Raw genomic sequence first — 8,470 nt, forward strand, 5'->3', positions numbered from 1 at the left:
GTATGGTGGAATAGATATGGGCTATGTATCTAGGATAAGGTCTATGCCGAAGTCTATTTCCCTTTCAGGAGAAATTCCGAGAAGATCTTCTAGGAACACATCTGAATATTCATTCACTACTGGGACTGATTTAAGACTGGAGTTTTGGAACTAGAGTACTTAAATCGAACAAGATGATAGACATATCCTATGGATATTATTTTTCTTGCCCTAAGGTTGGAAATAAGATGACCCCTGAAGGATGAATTATTACTCCTCCACTCTAGGATGGATTTATTTAGAAATCAAAATTGGACCATTCTATTTCCGTAGTTGACTGTGGCATAGCAAGAATGAACCCAATCCATATCGATAATGACATCAAAATCAGTCATCTTTAATTTGACTAAGTCTATTGAAGTGATTTCTAGAATACCATAATCGAACAGTTCCTGTATACCCACCAGGCTATGATAATTTTACCTACTGCGGAAGAGACTGAGAAGGGCTTCGCTAGAATTTTGAGATTGACTCCAAAATCCACTTTTATATAAAGAGTAACAAAAGACAAGGAAGCTCCAGGATTTAGCCAAGCATAAACATGTATATGAAAGATCTGTAACATACCAGTGACCAGATCAGGAGTATTCTCCTGGTCCAGTTAGGACTGAAAAGAATAAATTTTATTTGGGTGTTACCCACTGGTGGTGCTGGTAGTGGCACCCTGCTGATTCAGGCGATCGAACTGACCTAAGGAACGGTTCGGCTGACCCTAAAAACTTGACTGGGGACAATCTCTAACTTTGTGGCCTAGCTATCCACACACAAAACAAACATCACTGCCAGCTCTTCAAATACCCTAATGGTGCTTGCCACAAGTCTAAAAAGAGGATGAGTTTGGGTACTGCTAACACTGCTTTGAGACTTAGAACCTGGAGCCCTATCTTTGTTACTATTCCTGAACTTAGAAATTGGAGCACTGGCTGAGGAAAGAGCTGGAACTAAGGACTTTAGGTGGAACTGAGAATGATTCCCACCCTCTGACTTAGGCTAACTAAAATTGAAGCTACCTATTCTAGCTCTAGTATTCTACTTTTCTCTCTCCTTATTCTTATGCTCCTCTATCTGCTAAGAATGGATTATTATCTTGGCTAAGTCCATCTTACTAATCAACATGGAGATCCTACACTCCTTGACCATGCTATCATTCACTCCAAACACAAACTTACTCATTCAGGATCTGCTATCTACCACCACATGAGGAGCATATCTAGATAGTTGAGTAAACTTGAGAGAATACTCTTTCACTATCATGTTTTCCTACCTTAGGTTGAAAAATTCTCTCAGCTCTAGGGGAAAGAATCTTTCTAGAAAAGCGGTGAAAAACTCCTCCCAATCAATAGGCCCTATATCTATAGCCCTCTATAGTTTTCACTGTTTGAACCAAGTTTGAGCCACATCCTGCAACTGATATGCAGCTAGCTCAGTATTTTGGATAGCAATAACTCCCATAATATCAATAATCTTCTGCACTAGGTCAAGATACTCCTGAGGGTCCTCATCTAACTTAGACCCAGTAAAAGAAGTAGGATTCATTCTGGTGAAGTCCCAAATTCTAGATGCAGCAGAATTAGCCACTGGATTGGCCGAAATGATTGTTGGACGTTCGTTTTGGGCAACAACTAAATGAGCAAGAGTAGTGAATGCAACTCTGAATTCTGCATGGGAGACATGTTCGCCTAAAGGATTAGGCTGATCGGGTTGAGGGGCTGGCTGATCTCCTGTTCCTCTTCCTTGAGTCCTCTTTAGAGGTATTTTTCTGTAGATAGAAGAGAAAGAAGGATTATACTGAGAGTTTAATTGGAGCTCATGTTCACTCGCACTACATGGATACTGAAAGAAGGGAAACAATTCCTAAAACATCTCATAGCCTCCTACACATAAATGTGGCATGCTACAAACCCATGCATAAGACTCTACTAGATGTGGCTTTTAGACTTCCTAGGACTCTATTGAACCTTAGGCATTGATACCAAGTTTTTAATGCCCCGAGTATGGCATCCTGGACGCTATATGGTGCTAAAAATCTCAAAGAACCACTAGCTAACCCATGACTGATATCTATAACAGAGCACTGGATGATAGTAATATTGTAATAACAATATAACTAAAATAAATACGGAAATCTAGTGGAAAACTTGTCATAAGGTTCAAAAATTAAATAATACTAAATAAAAAAATGTTTGAACAAGGTATGATAATACCAATGTTGAATAACTAGAACATGCTATAGTCTGAAAGCCTCTAAACTGTTTGAATAAGGAGTCGATGGGACATATCCCCAACTAACTCCATCTACTGAAAATGACTAAGTAGTGAAATACTAAAAGAATGAAATAAACATGTCCTTGAAATATGAGGACTCTCCACTGACTCTGACTGCTGTTATCTAAGTTGCTAAGCACGATCGGGAACCAGAGCGTTCGAACCTATGGTATAAATCACTATAGCATAAAAGAAAAGTATACGTCAGTGCGTGTAAATGTACTGGATAACATGAACAAGACTACATGAGGATACATGCATGAATACATAACTGTAACTGAAATCATAAGGATTCTGAATAATGAGTTTACTGATAACATGGATTACTGCTAACTGATATACTTAATAACTGGGTGACTGTATCTAATGGTCTTGATTCTAATGGAACGAGCTGAGTTCTGTACTTAATTGAGTGACTGTATCTGTCAATCCTAAATTTATTGAACTATTTGAGTTCTTTACTGAAGACTGAGACTGATATTGTGGGAGGTAGTTAGCCAACCGACATGCCCCAAATAAGATATGATAACTGAGTTGGTGTCTAATGTGTAACCCCAATTGGAAGGGTGTCCATACCGCGCCACTAATAAGGACAAGCTATGAATAAACCTCATCTATTAGGTACTCTAATGAGAATGGTGGGACCCTCATCTAACCGGTTAAGCCACCTCATCAACCCTCATCTAACAAGTTTTGATGTCTCAACCTACTCTAACAACGTAGTTCTTGAACTCAGGACTACTTCTAAGAATCACACCCTCTGCTGGAAGGTGAGTTCCCATCCTTGGGTTCACTCAGTGCTGAATTTTACTCCCAAGTAAATAGATACTGAACTGAGTATACTGGACTGAATAGGATTGAGTTCACTGAATTCTGTTGACTAATGAAATATTACTAAATTCTGTTAACTGAGTTAGTTACTGAGGACTGAACTGAATACTACTGAGTTTTCCTAAGTTCTGAGACTGACAGAATTCTACTGATCATGGTTTGATAGAGGTTATCTTGAAATCTGACATTGGCTCTAGGCACACAACTAAATTATCGGGTATTAAATGCCCCCAGGACTCGATTGCATTAAAATAAATAAGACATGACACTACTTGAACACATGACCATAGTCATCAATTCAAAATACTATCATTGAGGGATTTCATGAAGCATTCGCAAGTCATAAGCTTACACATGAATGGGAATACATGCTAACGTAATATAATTTCACAAATCCTTACTTATGAGCATTCAACAAAATCATTACAAGACATAGCTTTAGCATGGGAGTCATTTTGAACATGTGGGTAAATCATAAGTTCATCATATAGCTCACAAATAGGTCATAATGCACAATTCTTATTCACTTAGGCATTTTAACAAACACATGGAAAGTATAGTCTTTTCTAGTGCATGAATCAATAACTAATACATAATGTCTATATCAAGCACTTTAAATTTAATTATTTCAATCCACATACTAATATGAAATTATAAGAATTTAATAAAGATTCAACCTTGGGAATCATATCACAACGTAAACATGTGTACAATCAAACACACAACATGAAATTCAGAATTCATAGTTTAAAAAGGGTTTCTTGAGCTCCATGGGTGGAAAGGGCCCTTGGATGGCTTTACATACTTTAGTTGACAATTTCTTGAAGACTGATGGAAGAAAGTTTTGAGTTCTTGAATATAAATTAATCACCTAGGGTTACTTATTCTTGAGCACTTATGAAATAATAAATGTATTTATCCAAAAGAGGACTAAATTTCATGTTATGAGGGATGAAGGTTGGGTGAAAATAACCTAATTACCCTTTAGGATGCGGTCATTTAATGACTAAAATTGGGCACTAATGCATTTGGCGATGTGGCGCATTGATGGAATCAATGCCATACTCGATGCATCACACCACGATCGCACCGTGTTTGAGGTCTTTTGACTGGCTGTCTAGTAACAATATTAACCAACGTGATAGGTGACCCGGTGCGCCAAGATCGAGTTGGTCCACTATTTTAGACTTCCAAACATGGTCTAAATGAGGTCCAAAAAATCCAAAACTTGTTCGAGAACACCTATTGACCTTCCTAATCATGAATTAGCAAAAATATAGACCATTAAAGAACATTAAGGTCGTGAATGAGATTTTCAACTTTTGAAGGCTAAAAAAAACTATGTCTGAAAACTTAGCTAGAATTTTCTATGTTTGGGACCCTTTGACAAGCTTAAAGGACTAAATCAAGCTTAGAAATTTTGTGAGGTCTTACAATATATCCCTCTTGTGAACATTCATCCTTGAATAAGACTGAGTGAGATAGGAGAAATGGTAAGCTAATGTATATACTGAACATGAACGACTGAAACATGATTACATGACTGACATTTCTGATTTACTAAAATTCATACTGAGCAAGTATATCTAATACATGATTTCATGACTGAAATGATACATGAATGCATAACTGGGAGTACTAATAAGCTGATCATGTATATCTAATGGATGAATACATGACTGAACTGACTCATGAACATGCGACTGAATATGCAATGGTATAGGATACGAAGTTTGAAATGGAAAATTGAGCATGAAACTGAATAACAAGTTTGTAACTGAAATATGAACATGAAATGGAATAAGCTTAAGGAAAGCCATTACCTTAGGTTGAGTCTGAATTAGCGAAGAAGAGGTGAGGATACTTGGTCCGCATGTCTGCTTCTTCATCTCATGTAGCTCCCTCAATGGACCAATTTCGCCAAAGAACTTTGACTAGAGGGACTTCTTTTTTGCTTAGTCTGTGAATTTAATAGTCATGGATTTTGACTGGTATTTCCTCGTAAGAGAGACTATTCTAAATATCTACGCCCTCAACAGTGACTACAACTGTTGGGTCACCTATGCACTTCCTAAACAAGGAGACATGAAACACTGGATGGTCCTTTTTGCTTGACCATCGGTCTAAGGATAAAAGGTTGTACGGAGGTGAACTCGGGTACCAAGACCCTTTTGGAATACTTTCCAAAAATAATAGGTGAACTGGGTACCTCTATCTGATACAATAGATAATCGAACACCATGCAATCTAACCAACTCTTTGATGTAGAGTTTCGCGTAATATCGACTGAATAAGAAGTATGGAATGAAAGAAAATGAGCTGATTTGGTCATTTTATCTACAATGACCCCAACTGAATCATATAGACGGCGAGTACGAGGCAAACCCATCGCAAAGTTCATGTTCACTTCTTCCCACTTTTAAGAAGGAATACTAAACTCCTACATGGACCCACTAGGCTTCTGATGCTCAATCTTTACTTGCAGACATATTGAACACTTAGCCACAAACTCTGCAACATCTCTCCTCATCCCACTCCACTAATAAATCTCTTGCAAATCACTGTACATTTTAATATCCCTTGGATAAATAGAGTAATGCTCACTATTTGCTTCTGCAAGAATTTGCTTCCTTAGGTCATCAACACCTGGCACACACAGGCGACGTTGACAACACAAAACACCATCTCCCTCTTGGGAGAAAACCTCTAACTTCTGATCTTTGACTGACTTTTTCATCTTGACTAGACTGGGATCTCTATCCTTCTTTTCCTTAACTTCAAAAACTAGAGATAATTTTAACTGTTATGAACCCACATACTACTTTCAGCTGAATCAACAAAGCAAACACCAAGTTTGGATAACTAATGAACTTCTTGGGCTAACTTCTTATTACTATTCAAAACATTAGCAACACTACTTATAGATAGTATACTGAGAGCATGTAAGACCTTACAAAGTTCCCTCGTAGTCTGACCCTTAAAGTATGTCAAGTAAAGTATAATTGTATTTCTAAAAGATAGAGAAGAGACTTACCAAGTGACTGGTGTTTAAACCATATAGAAATTAACTTTCCAATGATACCAATTTCATCCAAATTCGGTATCGGGGTGAGAAGTTATGGCCATTTTACTGAGAGTTTTCAAAACCACCTAGGTACAATGGATGATCCGACGGACTGTCGAGTCTGTAATGGACCATCTCGAACGATCGCAACTAAGGAATTAACTCCCTTTTTTGGCCTAAGTACGACGACCAAAATGATGGACCATTAAGGATGCGACGGACTGTCACTTGGACCATTGCGCTCAAGCAGTATGGCCTCATCTAGTCCAACATGCGATGGATGATTAGACGGACCATCTTATTGAAGCAGTGTGTTTATTTTCTGTACAACGTACGATAGATGATTTGAAAAACCATCAAACTTGCGACGGACCATTTCTTTGACCGTCCCAGCCCCCATTTAGTGTTTTTAACTTATTTTAACAAGGGGATTTTTGTTCTTTCCACTCTTTTATCAACTAGAAATATTCCAACCAAAGAAAATGGCTTCATTCATCATCTAAAATACAAGAGAGGCTAGGGTTTCTCCCACAAGAGCAAATCTAATACCCTTTTCCAAGAAATCCAAGAAATCACCATGGATTCTACAAATTGAGTTGAGATTTGAGTTCCCCAAATTCAACGGTTGCAAGAACTCTCTCTCAAGAGTAAGAAGAAGGGTTTAGAGCAAGATCGTTCATCCAATTTCATAATCTAAGGTATGTGGGGCTTTGAACACGGGTAATCATTTCACCCTCATGACCAAAAGCTTATTTAAACTACAATACTCTGAAATTCATGAGATTTTACCTAAAATTGAATTGGGGCTTTTCACCCATTGTTATTGGTTGCAAGCTTTTGATGTTTCTCTTGAATTGATAGTCTAATGACATGATTTTTAAATGTTTTCTTGAGAAATTGTTGTTGGGTCTATACCCCATGATTTTAAACCTTGAGAAGTTAATAATTGAAATGTTTGAGAATTTGAAGTATATGAGTATGTTGAGATTTTGAGACAAATTGCTGAAATTTCTAGATTTCTACATGAGTTATGAATCTATATTCTATCTATTATGCTTTATTGAGTTTTAACATGAGATTGAATTATGGGTTATTAAGACCTACTTGAGACTTAAGATTTTATGAACTCTTGTTCTATAAGCACCCATGATTTGAGTATTTTGAGATTGGTGAGAAATGTTTTGACCTAATGTTCATTGAGGTTTGATATCCACTCTACTACATAAGATTACAGATTGAATTATTGGATTCTTATTGAATCATGAAATTAGTCTAAAGTAGATTTTTATCAGATGAGTGAGATAAACTAAAGGGAATAGTTTCTAGCATCGAGTTGGGTAAGTTACCATAATTTCTTACACCAAAACTATGTACCACTGTAGGTTGGGCCTAAGGTCGAGATGATTGTTGGGCCTAAGGCTGAGATATTGGGCCCACGACTGAGCTAAGTGATCATTAAATTGAGGTTATAATCCTTGGAAAGAGTATGAAGCCTCTCCCCAACGTGAGGTCTCTTCCTTAGGAGGACAAAACATTGGTCTCCATGTAGCTCGCATGGCTTATGTCGGTTAAGAGAAACTCCCTAAACTAAAGTATTTTTCATTGAGATAAGATATTTTCCTTTAAAATGAAAATACTTTCCTTTGATACGAGTATTTTTTTCCTAAAGCTTGAAATGAGATATTTTCCTAACATGGATGAAATGCCTTCAAGTATGTTCCAAAGTTATATGATTTTGAATTCCAAGTATTTGAGTTTAAAAGAGTTATGAGTTCTTGAGCATTGAAGAAGTTTTACTCTCCATGAGACATATGCATGAGTTGAAAGTATTGCTTAAAGTTCCCTTCGCCTTGAGTAATGAGAATAAGAGAAGAGTATAAATTTCAAAGTTTGAAGTACAATGACTCATGAGATTTTGTTACATGTTCCATTTTACATGATTCATGAGCTTTACAGACATTTCCGCATTTGAGAGACAATGTTTTTTTAACTTTCAGTTCATTTAGAGTCAGTTGGGGACCTGTCCCAATGACTCTCTAGTTCATGGATTAGTAGAGACTTTGTCAAACTAGTTATCAGATTGTTATTTTATTGAGAATTCTAGTATTATGGTTGTTAGGACCGAGTATTTTCTCCGTATATCCCTTCATATGATATGACTATGTTAGTGTTTGAATTATTTTATCTTGAAATGAGTGTTATTAGTAGAAATAGGCTCAAAGGGTTAGCTTGAGGCTACTTGTATCCTTAAGCACCGAGTGACACCCCGGG

This window comes from Capsicum annuum, chromosome 6 (assembly GCF_002878395.1).
Source record: "Capsicum annuum cultivar UCD-10X-F1 chromosome 6, UCD10Xv1.1, whole genome shotgun sequence".
In the NCBI taxonomy this organism is placed as follows: Eukaryota; Viridiplantae; Streptophyta; class Magnoliopsida; order Solanales; family Solanaceae; genus Capsicum; species Capsicum annuum.